The sequence below is a fragment of the Pseudonaja textilis genome, chromosome 4 (genome assembly GCF_049901715.1).
Source record: "Pseudonaja textilis isolate UNSWEBS1 chromosome 4, rPseTex1.2, whole genome shotgun sequence".
NCBI classification, from domain to species: domain Eukaryota; kingdom Metazoa; phylum Chordata; class Lepidosauria; order Squamata; family Elapidae; genus Pseudonaja; species Pseudonaja textilis.
Window position 1 is genome coordinate 74,198,426 of NC_141993.1, and position 16,353 is coordinate 74,214,778.

General features: G+C 36.8%; 1 long non-coding RNA gene across 1 annotated transcript in view; it reads left to right on the forward strand.

Moving 5' to 3' along the window:
- Positions 1-128: 128 nt before the first annotated feature.
- LOC148125890 (uncharacterized) overlaps positions 129-16,353 on the forward strand; it is a 53,839-nt gene continuing 37,614 nt past the window's right edge. The window contains exons 1-3 of the long non-coding RNA XR_015743617.1: positions 129-472; positions 5,030-5,177; positions 9,876-10,006. This is a non-coding gene — a long non-coding RNA (uncharacterized LOC148125890). The remainder of the gene's footprint in view (positions 473-5,029; positions 5,178-9,875; positions 10,007-16,353) is intronic.

The following is a 16,353-nucleotide window of genomic DNA, read 5'->3' on the forward strand; positions in this document are numbered from 1 at the left end:
TTGTAAAAAACTGGGCTGGCGACAGAAAGCGGAGGAAGCCAAGAGAGCTTTGCAGCTTGGACCATCTGCTGGAATCTAGTTGCGGGGGACCATCCCACCTGCACTTCGTTTGGAGTAAGTCTCGCCTAACTTAATAAGACTAATTTGAGGAAACCAGGCGTCCTGAGGGAAAGGAGCTGAGTGGAGGGCGCACTCTTGTCATGTTCAGGTCCACCGTCATGGTGGAAGATGGGAGGGCTCTTGAGGGGAAGAGGGACATGACTTTTCACCTGGCAACCAAAGCCACTAGAGAAGGTTCATTCACATGATGGCAGGCAGTAAGGACCCTCCCACATGGCCACAACACACACACACACACACACACACACACACACACACACAGAGTGGGACCTTATCTGCATTGCACTTGGAGCATTGACTTTCTTCCAAGGAGGGTGAACATCAGAGGAAGTGGTCTTCTACATAGACCTAGGTCAGTATATCTACACTAAATATCAGTGGGGCTCTGAAGGCTTAGAGTAGGAATTTCCCCATCTCTCCCTAGAGATGACAAGGATTGAAATAAGTGTACGCCTCATATTTGTTGCTGACTTTCAGCACACTTTGCATGCAGCATGTAACGGTTGTTGATGGTGTTCTTGTTCTGTAGATGATCTCCTGCTTTTCCTCCTGGAGCTAACAAGATAGCACTTTCTTATCCCGTTTTTTACCATCACAGCTCTGGGAGGTAGGCTGGCTTGAAAGATAGTGGTTGCCAGCCACTGAAACATAATGAAGGTAGTTTTGTTCCCTACCTAAAGCAAACTTAGTCAGGATGCTTTCTTTCAGGCTGCCCAGCAAGCAGGGTGTTCAGTCTAATCTTCTTTGGCATGGCCCATCCCATAAGGATTTTCTCCAGGAGTTATTCCTTCCAACCAGAGTACAAAACAGTATCTACAGGTCTTAATAAGAATTATTCCATTGCAAGCTCAGTATTTGCCCTTTAGCCATACTTTTGTGTCACAGCTGTGAATATATGCTAGTACTTAACGCACTAAAGTGAAAGTGTTTATATGCACAGTCTTTTTCAGGTAGACCATTAGTGATGGTCCATTGCTGGGAGCATCAGGCAAGTGTCAAAATGATCAATTTCAACTGTATGCTTTAAGAGAAAGTGACAATCTCAGTTACTGTGACAGATCTGGATTAGATTAAATATAAAAACAATACAAGGTTTTGGTTTACAGTATCCCCTGCCCCTATATAGTTTATTGGATCTGTTTTTTGAGCTGAATTTGGAAAAGAAGATCAGCAATAGATTGATTCAGCAATGATTGTCAATATGAGAATAATATGAAAATGGAAAGCTTTTTTTTTATTATTCCAAGGATATCATTGGCATTTCACTGATGTATCAAGACCTACACCCCAAAAAGTGCATGGAAAAGAGATGAGAAATAGGCAGAGCCAACAGAGTGAAAACATACATTTGATTTAATTTAGATGTCATTTTAAATAGGATACAGATTATTGTAATTATTTTCCTGTTGTATTATTCTTCTTGTATTATTATTTGTATCAGAAACTAGAATTTTATGGCAACTATTTTGCATTACAGGTTTGATGGCTAAGACTGGGTTTCCTCTTTCAGTGAAGCCTTGTTTCTTTTCTGGACAGGGGTTGTGCACCTGAATTCTTAGTAGAACATTGCAGCTGCTTAGTTCATTTGCATTTGAAAGTAGCTAAGATCTCTGAGGGCTGAATTCTGATCCTCTGTTTTAATTCATGTGATGCATTTGAGAGAAGATCCTTAGCTTGAAAATGGGTGCTTGAAAATGGGTGCTTGGGGACTGAATTGGATCCAGGAAGCCAGTTGCTTATCCCAAATAAAACACCATTTTCTGTTGTATGAATATGCAACAAGGACATCCCAGATGATGGGTGAGGAATGAAGGACATCTTTCTCCGCATATTTTTCCTTAATAGTCCTATATATAGGATTATTCCTATATAGTTCCTTTTTTTAAAAAAAAAAAGTAAAATGTCTGAATTGGGTCTCTCTGGAGAAAGGGAAGAGACTTGGGGGGAAGTTACAAAATATAGGATCCATGTAAGCACGTTCTTTAGGATCCTAAAATGTTTAAAACACTGTTCATGGACTAGTTTCTTTACTGAAGTCACTATTAGAAATATAGTAATCATAAATACTGGGATTTTTCAATTTAATCTTTCTTTCTTTCTTTTTTTTTAAAGGCAATTTGCTCCACAGCCTAGATTATTCATCTGACTTTGTTGCTGAGGCTTTAAAACTACTGATTGTTTATAGCTAGTCCTTTTATATGCATTGCTGTTTGTTGCTTTGAAATGCACTGGACCCTGCAGATTTTAAATCTAGATCTATGCATTGGTTTTTCCAGGAAATAAAACAATACTGTTGCTAAGACCATTTAAATGTTTAGGGAACCAGATTAACCATTCTATGTCCTATGGGGCATTTTATTTGAAAATAGAGAGCCTCTATTTTTTTTTTAATCCTCTCTCCCTTGTGAAGATTCAAGCCACTGCCCAGGCTTGGACACAAACAAGGGCAGGGATGCTGATAAGGAAGTGCCCCTTTCTAAGAATCTTATTTGAGCATTACATTTCTACAGAGGCTTTCCATAAGGCTTACCACACCCCTCTGGAGTGCAGTCATTTTTAACCTTCCATCTTAAACTGTCAGATGAAATCTAATAGGACTTCTCCCTACATTCCTTTTCAAACTGGAACCAGGGAGAGAAAGGTTGGAGTGAAGAAGCTACAGCCACTGTACTGAGAAAAAAAATAAAGCAACTAAAGAAGAGAAAGAGTCACTGTAGGGCTGGCATCTAGTGAGTGGCAAAGCTTCTGCTGAAGCCTGGAGATTGGCAAAGAGCCCACGATTGCAACAGTGCAACCACCATTAGAACAGAGGCTTCTAGAAGTCCAGCAGTAATGTGGGATAATAATGTGTCATGTTGCCTGCTTGTTTTAATAATATAAAATGGTCCATGTGGCATAGCATTTGTTTTTTATTCAAAGGTACAATCAAACAGGTAAACTAGAAAAAGAAAGTGAAGAAATGAAAATAGAAACAAAAAGAAAACCAAAAAAATAAGAATAAAGAAAAAGAAAAGAAACATAAAGAAATAATTTCCCCTTTATCACAATAATTTTAGTAATTTATCACTTTTTCTTAAAATGCAAGTGATCTCTTCCCATATCTATACTTTTACCTATATACAAACCCTTAAAGCTTTTTGTTCAGTCCTGATCAGCAAAGTCCATTAAGGGTTACCAGAGATAAGAATGTCCCTGTTTAAACTTTGATCAAATAAACCAATTCTATATTCCTTTCTTTTACTTTTAGCAATATTGTTCTTTAGTCCCTTGGAATAATGGCATACTATAGAACTTGATTTAAAAAAAATATTTAAACCTTTTCACAAACTTCTTCAAGACTTTAACAAACCTCTTGCAAACCCAATACAGCACAATTATTCAAATTACTCTCTCTTTTTGTTGTTGTTACTTGTATATGCCTTGTAATTGTCCAGGGTAACATTTCTTATAGGATTCTTGTAGTCTTGTCATTTTAAAATCCACTTTCAGATAAGTTCCACCTGTCAGGTAAAACTTGTATCTCTTTCATAATGTCTTTGAAACATAATCTATATATACTGTATATAGAGGCAGACTTTTTAAAAATTAACTTCTAGGTTCATTGTTCAAAACTATCTTTCAGTATATGCAATATTAAAATATTTTGTTTCATTCTGTATTAATAGTCCAATTTAACTGTTCTTTAACTGTGACCTTTAGTTCCTCCTGATTCACTCTACTGTTTAACCTGCAAAGTCTGATCCTATCATCTTTTTTTTTAAAAAGAGAATTCATTTCTCTTATTTTAAAAAGATTTTCCCACAAAAGGATTGTTATAATTAATTCCAAAATCTTATTTCAAATCCATCTGGATCCTAAGTCCATTTATAGATTTCCAAAATCAAGTTCTAATCACCCTTTTGCTGTTTATTGCAAAAGAAAATAATTAAGTCATTAAACTTGTATTTAAAGAAAACTCACTTAGTACTATAAAACTTGTCGATCCAAAGGTTCCCAATAGCTGGAAAGCAGTTAACAAGCAATTTCCAAAAGTGATTAGAAAAAGAAGTATGCAAACCCCATATCCTTTTTAGGGCACTGAACATGGTTTGATCCAAAAGACTCCTATCCCCTTATTTCCCAGAGCTCTAAACCAATTGAGGACCCCTGTCTTATGGTCTCCTCATGAGGAGAACAGTCAGGGACACTTGTGATTGATCTGAAGTCCTTTCCTTGTCCAGAAAGGAATTATGAAGAGTTAGTCTACTTGCTAGCTCTTCATTCCACCACATTGTCTGCTCCACTTTTAGTAAACTGCCTTCAGTTCACAGTTTTTTTCCCTGTAAACTCATGATCTAGCATCTTTTCATCTGCAAGCCCATGAATAGCATTAAACAAATTCATCATCCCAATGCCCAATAAATGGTGCGGATATGCAGAATGTTGGCATTCTGACCCAGCTCATCATACATGAGTGCCATCTGCAGTCATCTATCTTAACTCCTCTTTATAAGCACTGAAGGCAGTAGACATGACAAGTTGGTGCTTGGATCCAACTATTACACTTTCTAGGACCAATTCAGCATTCAGTTATACAGGTATTTATATAAACTAGCCATGACTGAACTAATTTCATGAGCCATTCTGGCTTAACAAATGGTTACTTAGAGAACATTTGAAATTATGACGGATCTTCAAAAAGGTTCTTACAATCCAATTTACATGTTTGCTGAAAATATATTTCATACAGTTTCAAACTTACTGACTATGAGAGCTAGGTAACAAGAAGTAGATCTTATGCTACTAGCAAAATAAATAAATTTCTTCATCCTATGCATGATTTCAAAAAATTCAGTTCTACCCACTTTTTCATTTTTTAAATGAAAAGCCAGAAATGCTTCAGCTTTTCTTTTATTTTCTTTTTTTTTAGAAATTATGTGTGTTCTGCAGTGCCTTCAGCTTTCTGAGATACAACTGGGGGATCTAACAGCAATCAAAGCATTTAGATATATCTTCCCGGCTAAGGGAGATTATGAAAGATTACTTGCTCAAGGACTTACAACTTCTTGGTTCTAACAGTGAGTAATTTCTATCATTGCAGTTAAAGAAGGATTGGCCAGTATGATAAATTGATTAATGTATGTAGTGTAACGTATTTGGATTTTTTTATTCTCCTTGCATTTTTAAAATATTTAGATTCATAGCAACTTGAGGCTAAAGAGGTGGGAATAGAGACTAATTAAGAGATAGAAGACTGTCAAACACAAGCCCAGAGACAAGATAGCAAGATCCAATCAAGTTCAATCCTTTATTAGCTTACACCTAATGGACAGAATCTTGCCAAACTAAAGCTATAATGGTCTAGATATATCTGGAGAGATTCTAGGGTGTAGCTATCCTGAACATCTTCTCTTTTCCTCCATCCAGTAGGGACTGAAATTTTTTAATCTGGACCTCTTTCTGGGAAGGCTCTGAGTTGGCAAAATCTTCCCAACCGAAAAAGAAAAAGCTACTTTCCCAAGTCAACAGCAATCACTTACTGAAGTGATGGAACTTGATGTGAACTCTCTCCAAATCAAGCTAGATATGAGAAAGATAGGTAGAACATAGGGTAGAATGCTGTGGCATTCTGTGGAATATCATGGCAGTAAGGAATGAAATCAGTTGTTTGGACCAACTTGATGCCTTTCAGATATTTTGGATTTTAGTTCCCAAGGGTAATATGGCTCATGGCAATGAACCATGGAGCACATACTAAAACATCAGGAAGGCATATCTAACAAAATGTGTGGTAGATGTGTTGTAATTTTTAGTAATGAGGACATCTTCACTAGCATTCAGCCTCCTGCCTGTAAAATTCCTCTATTACATCACTATAGGTAAGTAGTTAGCAGTTATTCCTCGGTGAATTCAGATAGTCTGCATATGGCGAGAGGTTTTCTAGTTTCACTACAGATATATTTTTGACAGGTTCTAGTTCATAGCTCATAGTACAGCTCCAATCAAAGCCTGAAAGAGGGCATATTGAGGAATGATTGTGTTGTGACATCCCCTTATCCAGCCAAAATCTTTGCTCAAAAAGGAGCAAGAGCAAGAGCTTGGGAAGAATCAGGATTTACACTCTCAGTGCATTATTTTAGTCTCTATTTGCATGTCTAATAATATCCACAGTACAAGTATGAATATGTAGCTTCTCAAACACGTTTTCTGCAGAAAGAACAGAGTGGGTTCAGTGCAGTGATGAGATGGGATTCATCAGAAGAAGAGAACATGTGGCAATTCCAAGTAGGAGGGTAAAACATAGGCAGGGAAATCGTGAAGCTGATTCATTTGATGAAGTAAAAAGCATTTAGGGGAAATGACAAAGACAATCTCTCTCTGAAAATTTGAGTTCTCTGCTGACCATCTGCTATGCTGATCTGAAGTGGATATAATATAAGATCTTTTCTTTAATATACATATGCAATTATCCAGAGAAATATCTAGCACATCAATTTCAGAACCAGTTTACACAAATGTGATCCAGAAAAATATATCTGATGTATTTTTTTTTCTTTCCTACGTGTTATCAATACATCGATGAAGGAGCATTTTGTTTCAAATTTCCTTCCAAGGTCAACATTGTTGAAATTCTTGTGGTGTGAATGTGGTGGCCTTGTACAGATTTAGTTGTAAGGCAACTGAGAAATATGTATAAAAATGTTCTATCTTTCCTTACACATCAGTCAGGTAGATTTCAGAGTGATGGAATGTTGTGTGGAACAGAAAATGACAATTGTATCCTCCATCATCACTTTCAATCAAAAAGCACCAAGATTTTTTCTAAAAAAAAAAAAAAATCTCAAGTACCTTGAGAATCAGTTAAAGAGAAATATAGAAATTGGATACATAAGTAAGGCCAGTAAGTAGGGACTTAACAAAAATAATTTTAATTATTCTTCTTCCTCCTCCTCCTCCTCCTCCTCCTCCTCCTCCTCCTCCTCCTCCTCCTCCTCCTCCTCCTCCTCCTCCTCCTCCTCCTCCTCCTCCTCTTCCAAAAATGAACTTATTCATGTTGGCTTCTCTGAGAATTTTGTATCTGTTTACATAATTGTAACACAGCATGTCCAAACAGGTCTGGGCAATATAACATGAATTAGTGCTACAATTGATCCGTAGAGGCTCCTTGGATTGCATATTTTGCTAGGTGATGTGTAGAAATGACATATGAATTATAATCAGTATTATATATTATTAAGAAAGTTGGGGATTAATAAAATGCAGGAATTAGTCCAAATGGAAGAGATTGAAACTCTATAGCATAGGCAGTCCTTGGCTTTCAGCCATTTCTTCAGTGACGTTCAAAGTTACAATGGCATTGAAAAAATTGATTTACAACTGATCTTCATATTTATGACCATCGCAGCATCCCCAGTCCCATGGTCACGTGATTAAAATTTGGCTTTTTATTTATAATGGTTGCAGAGTCCTGGGGTCATGTGATCTTCCATTTATGATCTTCCATTTGTGAGCTTCTGACATGCAAAGAAAATGGGGGAACCTGGCTTCCCTTAACAACTGCATGATTCACATAACAACTGCAGCAATTTACTTAAATAAGTGTGCACCAAAAGGCACAACTCACTTAACAACTTCCTTGCTTAGTTACATAAATTCTGATCCTAATTGTGCTCATACATCAAGGGCTACCTGTATTAAGATGGTCTGTAAATAGAGAACCCCTAATACGACCAGTTTAACAAAAAGATTGAGCAGCAGCTGATGGGAAATGATACAGCAATCATATTAAAGCTAATTTGATCTGGATGGGACAAGCATCTGGAAAAGAAAACACATAGAGATTTTACTCCTGTCTTAGTTTTAGGATAGCTGGGGAGAGACATAGCTTTAAAAGTCAGGGCTTTCCATAATAAACTAATACATTGTATTAGCATGATTAGAACTCTATCTCTTATTGACATTTTATAACTTGATCCAGTCTTAGTTGGGCTACAACATAAAACAACCTTTAGGCTGATCATCATAAGGTTTACTGTACTGCATGGTGAATTTTATTTTGTAGTTAAACAAAAGGAATTATAGAAGAAATATGAAGTATTTTATCCTTTTTCCATACTAGCATACAAACCAAATAGGCTGCAACAGAGAGCCCAAAAGAGAAATGTTGTTTCTATTTTTCCCATTCCCAGCAGGCTGTTTAAGTATGGTAGGCTACTAACTCATGTTTGTTTATTTAGAAGACAGGTGTAAAAGCATAAACAGTTTCCTGGCCTACTCCAATCTTACAATAACATCTCTATAAATGCTTTTCTTTAAATTGAGAAATTCAATTTTGGTGCTAAAGCTCAGTCAAATCTTACCATTATGGTACTTCCAAATAATTGGCTGTACAAGTTTTTGCTGTAATGATATTTCAGGAAAAGGCTAACCTGAAATTTTAGTAATGAGAAAGACTATCTAATAAACATTTTTCCTATGTTTTTTTTTAACCTAAAGTACACAAACAAAGACAAGCTCGTTGCATGAACAGAGAATGGATCTTTATGGCTAATCACTTCAGTGGCAGATCTGTAACACTTCTTGTAGTTCAAGGCAATTGATTTACATGCAATCATATAAAGGTAATAGAAACACTAGACTTCTGCTTTCATCATTAATAGCAAGGCTTGTAAACCTCCATCTGTAGTGTATGCAATGAATTTTGCTGCTCTCAATGCAAGGCAGTACTATTGCATGATTTTCAGTTCTATGCATTGGGAAAAATTCTTAAAAGTATTTTATGTCAGAGGAAAACAACCAGAACCACTCATGAATACTGAAAGTCAGTAACACCTATGTTACAAGAATCTCACCAGAGTGCTTGCCTTTCCTTGGACCAAATAAGGCTTCATGGATCTTGGGGAGTGGGGCAGTGGTCAAGCTTTTGCCACTTATGACTGTGCAAGGACTCCAAGCTAGACCCTTGCTTGATTCCTCTCCTGGCTGGCAGTTTCCCAACCTCTTAAGAAAAATCACAGCTTTTTTTCAAGTATATTTCCAGTCTTTTTTTTCCCTCTAGTTTTCAGACCACAGTCTATCACAACCATGATTATCAAGGGTGCATATATAATTACATTCCAACAAATTATGGAAGTGTTATATTCTAAAGTGATCTAGAACAACTGCTGCCATAAAATCAGAGCAGCATTATTCCCAGCTCATTAAACTAGGGTGGGATATATTAAATATCATTTATTTATAATCTGTTATAATCAATTTTTCAACAATTCTTATTTAGGTCTTGTAATAAACCATAGGAGAAAACTCAGATGTGTGGTCTCAAATGCGAAAGAAAGGCAAAAAATTCAGGCTTTGCATCCAAATAGTTAAACATTGTATAACTAGAATAAGATTTTGCCAGATGGAAGAATGAAACTAATAGTTGAGTTTTACAGACAGACAAATACAAGTTTGGGGAACTGGCTTTAAATATAGTTCTTTGTGTAGTAGGAAGCAGATGCCAAATGAAGGGCATAACTCAAATGTAGTACAACATAATGCTTAATTCATAGTCATTAAATGGGAGCAAGGCAGTCTCTAGACAAAAACATTCTGTAGTATTCATAGGTTTCAATCATATTAATCATGTTTGAAGTTCTTAATGACTGTATATCTACTTATAAAGTAAGAGGAAGAAGACGTAAGTTCATATTTTCGATGGAATATACTTTTTTGTTGCTTTCCCCCTTTTGTCTAATTTTCTTTTTATCAATTTATCATTCTTCCTCTATCTTTAGGCATGAATTTATTATTCTGTTAGCGGTGACTTCTGAGGATCATAAGGTCACCTATTGGCAAAGAACCCAAAGGGCCATCTGTGTCCCAACTCTCCCAGATCAGCTCACAAATGACAGCATGCTTGAAAAAGGTAATTCAATATAAATAGCATCTGGATAAATAGCAATCAGACCTGGAAGCAAATGCCATCCTTTTCTTAGCAATGAGTGAGAGAATACAATAGTTCAGCGAGAGAATACAATCATTGCTGAGCTCAATTCCCTAGCATCTCTAAAGAATGTTAGGCAATAAGCTGGAGGAAGAGTCCTGTCTGAAAAGAGGCCCCTAGGATACATAGTTTGCATGAAGAAGGTCCCAAGCTTAATTTTTGAGATGTCCCAGTAGGGTTGGAAAAGCATCACCCCGAAACAGAGAAAAGTTGCTCCTGATAAAAGAGAGATTATTACATTCACAAGATGGAAAGCTACTGCCATCCTGGGAAGTCAGTCTTGGATTAAATATCTCAATAGGGCTATTCAGTGCAGACTGAACTAGGATAAAAAACTATATAGTAGGAAGAAGATAATCCTTTCCAGGTTTGTGGGTCCCCAGTCATCTGGTATAGCATCAGTGCTGATGTTGTATGGAATGTGCCAAAAAGAGCTCTGGGGAGCAATTCATTTTACATGCACGGCAGGTTAACTCACTCAAAATATCTACATGGATGTACTTGCCAACTTCATATGACTGTAAAAGAAGCCACCTCCTACAGCAGCTTCTCACCTTCTGGTACCCTACAGATGGGTTCAGAATGCAGTTTGCAGAATTGTCAGACAGCTTGATCTAAAGTTCCTGGGAATGATAGTGCCAACAAATAGGGTGGGCTTTGTTTTGGGAAAGGGCTGCTCTCGAGAATATTTGGAAAGAAAATTTCAGAGGTGAAAGTTCACATGATGTTACTGAAATATAACATATACATTTTGTAATTTAATTTAATTTTGATTAATTTAATTATTAATTTTCATCTCAGCTTTAATTTGTACATTGTCCAGGCAAGATGGATGAGAAGTAAGCAAAAGTCTTTCATTTCAGAGAAGTAACACATTCAAGAGGTCAGAACGTGACCTACTGTAGGCAGTGAATTTAGAGTTGCAGGGATTCAATCTGCTAAACTCTTCGAGAGAAAGCTCTAAAATTATCTGACAGGACACTATAGAACCATGGTGAGTTGTAATAAGAAAAAAATAATTATACACAAAGGTTGTAGAATGTAGGAAAGTTAATGAAGAAACTAAGACCATTCTGATTGCTGAACTACAACTCCCCTTCTTTCCACTCACCATGCAGATTACACTAGCAATAACACTAGCAATAGCACTAAGACTTATATACGGATTCATAGTGCTTTACAGCCCTCTCTAAGGAGTATGACAGTCAACATATTGCCCACAACAATTTTGGGTCCTCGGAAGGCTGAGTCAACCTTGACACTGGTGGGATTTGAACTGCCAAATTGCTGGCAGCCAACTGTCAGCAGAAGTAGCCTGCAGTATTGGGCCGAGGCTAAAGTTCTGAATCTCAGCTTTTAATAAAAGGTTGAAATTGTGTCCCTCTCCCTTTTTTCTTTTCATTAGGGGATTGGAGGCTAAAACATACAAATAATGGTTGCAAGAATTGTGTATGTCTTGTTTAACTAAAGGACTGGAGTAATATGATGGCAGTATTCCAATATCTAAGGTTGTCACAAATAAGGTGGGGGCCTATTATCCAAAGCACCCGAAGGATGGACAAGAAGCAATGAATGTAAACTAATAAAAGAAAGAACCAATTATATTTCCTGACCATTAGAACAATTAACCAGTGCAACAATTTTCCTGTCATCACTGGAGGTTTTTAAGAAGAAATTAGACAGAAATTAGACAAATTTGTCTGAAATGGTGTAGGGTTTCCTGCTTGAAGAGGGATTTGGACTAGAAGACCTCCAAGGTCCCTTCCAACTCCTGATATTTTGTTATTCATATTTCTTTCTTTCTATAAATTCTTTCCTTTTTTCCACCAGTACTGAGATTGACCCAAAATCACACTTTACTCTCAGCCTTTGAACTGACCCTCCCTCAATATAGTAAAGATCCTTATGAAACTTTGTAGGCAAGCTTTATTCTTCACTTTCCTGAATTTATTGTAATATGTGTGTATCATTTTTGTTTATTTATTGTTTATATGATTTTTTAAAATTTAAAAGTAAAAATAAATTTTAAATTAAAAAATGTGTATGCTGTTTAAACCTGGTTTAGTTCTTCTATTTCCCTTCTATATATTATAGCTGTAGCAACCTCATCCCGCCCAAAACCCCAAGCTCTATTAGTATCGAGATAGAATGATAACTTTTCACAGTGAGTCCACTGTAATATTAGTTCCAACCCTAGCAGATCTGCTCATCAGAGCATCAAAAAGTTGCAAGGAATTTCCTTCTAATCCAAACCTCTGCTTATTTTTTTACTATAGGTGGCTTTCCAGCCCCTATTTGAGGATCCTGGTAAAGACCTCATAATACTTGATGAGGCAACCTATTCCATTGGTTCTTAATGTCAGCAAACTCCTCCTGAAAGAAAAGTTGAATCTACTTCTCTATAATTTCAACCTGTTGGTTCTGGTACTTGCTGTACTTGCTAGAAAGAGTGCAGGAAAAACAACAACAAAGATGATTAGTGGACTGGAAGCACAGAACAGTTGCAGGAATTTAATGAAAAAAAAGGACTAGGGGTGACATGAGAGCAGTGTTCCAATATCTAGGGGATTGCCACAAAGAAGAGGGAGTCAAGCTATTCTCCAAAGCACCTGAAGGCAGAACAAGAAGCAATGGATGGAAACTAATCAAGGAGAGAACCATTTTAGAGATAAGGAGGGAATTGCCTGATAGTTAGAACAATTAATCAGTGGGATGGCTTGTCTTCAGAAGCTGTGGGTTCTCCAACACTAGAGGTTTTTAAGAAGAGATTGGACAATCATTTGTCTGAAATGGGTATATCATATATAGTCTCCTGCTTGAGCAGGGTTTGGACTAGAAGACCTCCAAGTATCCTGTTATTCTCTGTCTCAGACTGCTCCTTCATTCTTCTCTTCTGCTGCCTAAGCGTATTTTTAAAAAGTTTTCACTTGTAGAATTTTTTTCAATCTCCTGACTACTTTTATAGCCATCTTCTGAAGATTTTACTTTTTCATAGATTATGGGGCCCAGAACTGGACATGGTATTCCAAGTCAGACTGACCAAGGCCTAATAGAATGGGACAGTTACCAACCATTATGTATTCTTCTACATTCTCTTTGATTATCCTAAGTTCTAGCTCCATCACTCACTCAGCACATCAGCAGTCAATTAGATCTTTGTTTTCATTCTGAGAAGACACAAATCTACATTATGAGATGATGTTCTTAAAACATCTCACTACCAGTTCATTGTATTTTTTTTATAAAAGACCTATAGCTTATTTGTCTTTCCTTTTGCTTCTGATTACCCCCTCCCCCCTTGTGTTCTTTTGAACATTTGCCATAAGGCTCAGCACATAATGTGCTAAAGCCTTCTTGTTTCAGTCCCTGGTGATTGTACACATTTTCTTCCATTTTTCTATATGTGTTCTTTTTTAAGTATTTCAGAAATCTGTAGATGCCCATATTGGCCTCTTCCATGTCTTCCATTTTTCTTTCGTCTGTTCCTACCATTATGGGCAAGTGCACCTTCAGTGTTTTGCAGAATTTCCCAGACATGTTTCTCCTTCAGGATTTCATACCATTAGATCTGTCAAGCCTATATCAGCAGTGCATAACTGAAAAATCTAGACTCATACACAGATCTCAGTGATTAAACTTAATACCAAGAAAAATGGGTAGGATTCAGAATGTTGGATACTAAGTAAACTTTACTTACCCCAATGTTTATTAAGTAATAAGTACATTACTGTAAACCGTTTATGTTTCTATCACCTCTGTAATGGGTAGACTAAACTAAAAATAAGGCTGAAATTTCCATCTTGTCCTTGCCTGATAAATTTTGAAAATAATTTTCCTCTTTCCCTGACTCCCCTGCTGACCTTTTTTCTCTCTTATTTCACTTAAATCCATTTTTTTAAAATAATATAAATACACACACACACACACCAAACTCTTCAGTATATTATAATTTCAAGATTAGCATGGTTGATGGTAGATGATTCCCAAACTTTGAAGATAGATGATTCCCAAATTTCTTCAACCTGTCCTCCCTCTTGGAAAGAATCAAGTCTCAGATAGTTGATTAGATCCAGGATAGTTTCCTCTTCCAGCTTCTGACAAATGAAATTATTAGCAAGAGAGGGAAAGCATTTCTGAGAGCTCAGAGTTGTAGATATCAGGATAGTTGGCATCTCCCATCATTGAAATCAGATGCCTCCCACCTTTTAAAAACGGTTTGTGATATGGCATTGAAAAGCCTTATTCATATCTTGTACTTGTTCGGGTGCCCTGTAAATAACTTCAACAATGATATCATTTTTGTTTTACTTTCTTTTGATTCTTACCAAAACACTTTCAGGATTTCTGCAGTCTAATTTGTAAGGTTTTTTGCACAGGCATATTCCCTTTTTTACCTGCAGCAAAAAATTCTCTTGAATTTGTTTCTTTTGAATAAATTGTACCCATATAGGACCATGTTGCAATTGGGTTTCTCATCCCACCAAGTTTCAAGGATGCATGAGGCAACATATTTGTCCACTTTGGTTAGGATTTTTTCCTGTTTGTTTCCCATACTCCTTCACCATTGTAGTTTCTTGATAATCTCCAAGCATCTTCTCTGGCCTTATGCCTCCTCTTTTGTTTCTCGGGCTGTTGTCTTTGGCATTATAATTGGCTCTAGATTTTTGGTGTCTTCCTACTTCTGATGTAGTTTAATATCCTCCAGATAGATTTGATGACATTCTTTCTAGTCTTCTTGATGTGTAAATTGTTTCTTTTTTCTAAAAGTTCTAATGTTGGTAGTACACTCCATAGTTAAGGAACTCAAACAGTTTTGGTTAGCACCAGTTTTTCATTTCCAGAAGTTTGTTCTTTCTTCTTAGGGTTAGAGTTTGTTCTTTCCACAGTTGGAAAGATTGGTGAAATATACTTGCATTCCCAGATCTTTCACCTTTCTCAATAAATCCTCTCACTCCCAGTCTTTTTTTCTGGCAGTGTTGTTCATCATCATATGAATCAATAGGAAAGGATAGTCATTTGTGGGTTTGAAGAGCATTGCCTGTCCCATGCTAGATATGAGTACCAGGCAGGTAATGCATTCCTTGCAACATTATTTCAGCTCTCTGCTGATTGTCAGTTGTCTTCTTCTTGTCAAGAAATTACTCACCAATGTGTTTTCTTTGTAATAGCATGTGGGAATAACCTTGGGAAATGGGCAAGAGACATATAGCTAAGGGAATGGTCAGACTTGGTCCACATAAATAATGTGGGTATTACAAATGTCTTAGAAGAGACACCTCCCCCCCCCCCCCATAGTGTCTAAGGGCAATGGGGACAATTGTGCTGTCAAACCGCCAAGGTTCTGTTAATGTAACCTTAGTATAAAGTAGAGCTAGTATTTACACTACACTTGATCTTAGACAAAAGACCAAGAAGCGATCATTTCTAGGTGTGCTTTTTGCTTGGACTAACTCACAAGGCTGACATTCTCATTTTTGTTTCTTTGGATTAATAGTTTTAATTTATTTATTTTTTTATTTATTTAAAAAGATGTAAATTGTTTTGAGATATTTTAGTAAACAAGTGTTTAAAATATAGAAAATATATCACAATTCTGTTTACCAACAGAAGCTATTGGGTTGGTAAATTCCCCCTGCGTTTGACCACCTTAATTACACAAAGGCAGTTTTTTTAGAAGCAACTATGATTCAATGATAAGATGTCCACTAGCTTTATTGTCACTGTTTCTAATCACCCCAGGAATGAGAGTGGAGATCTTAAAAATGGCTCAGAAAATATAGATGAGGTATCCCATCTTCAGCCAGTTTGCTTTGAATGTCTCCATAACAATGAGGGATGGTTTCTGCCAACTTTATTCTCATTATGCCCTTTCCAATCTTTCATAAAGCATCATCTCACTGCAACTTTGCCTTGGACTTCCCTCTGGTGTGCTTTATTGTGTCACTATGCATAACTCAGAGCTCTTTCCTGTTCAGCATAGCTTTAACGCTGCAGGAATTCATTAAAATTCCCTTCCAGAGTCTTCACCCAATCTGGGTCAGTCACTTTGCCTGACAGGTGATCTTCCCTTAATGCTCCATAAATGCTCTCCTAGATATTATCCTGAAGGCATTTCTTCTTATCCAGGTAATTCTCTTGTGGCCTTCAAGCTGCAATGTTGGAAAATCAGCATGCCTCTGCACTATTTTGCCTCCTGCTTCCTGTTTTTGAGAATGTATCTTCAACAAACATGGTGCAGAGATCAGTTGCAATGCAAACCTGGGTACCTC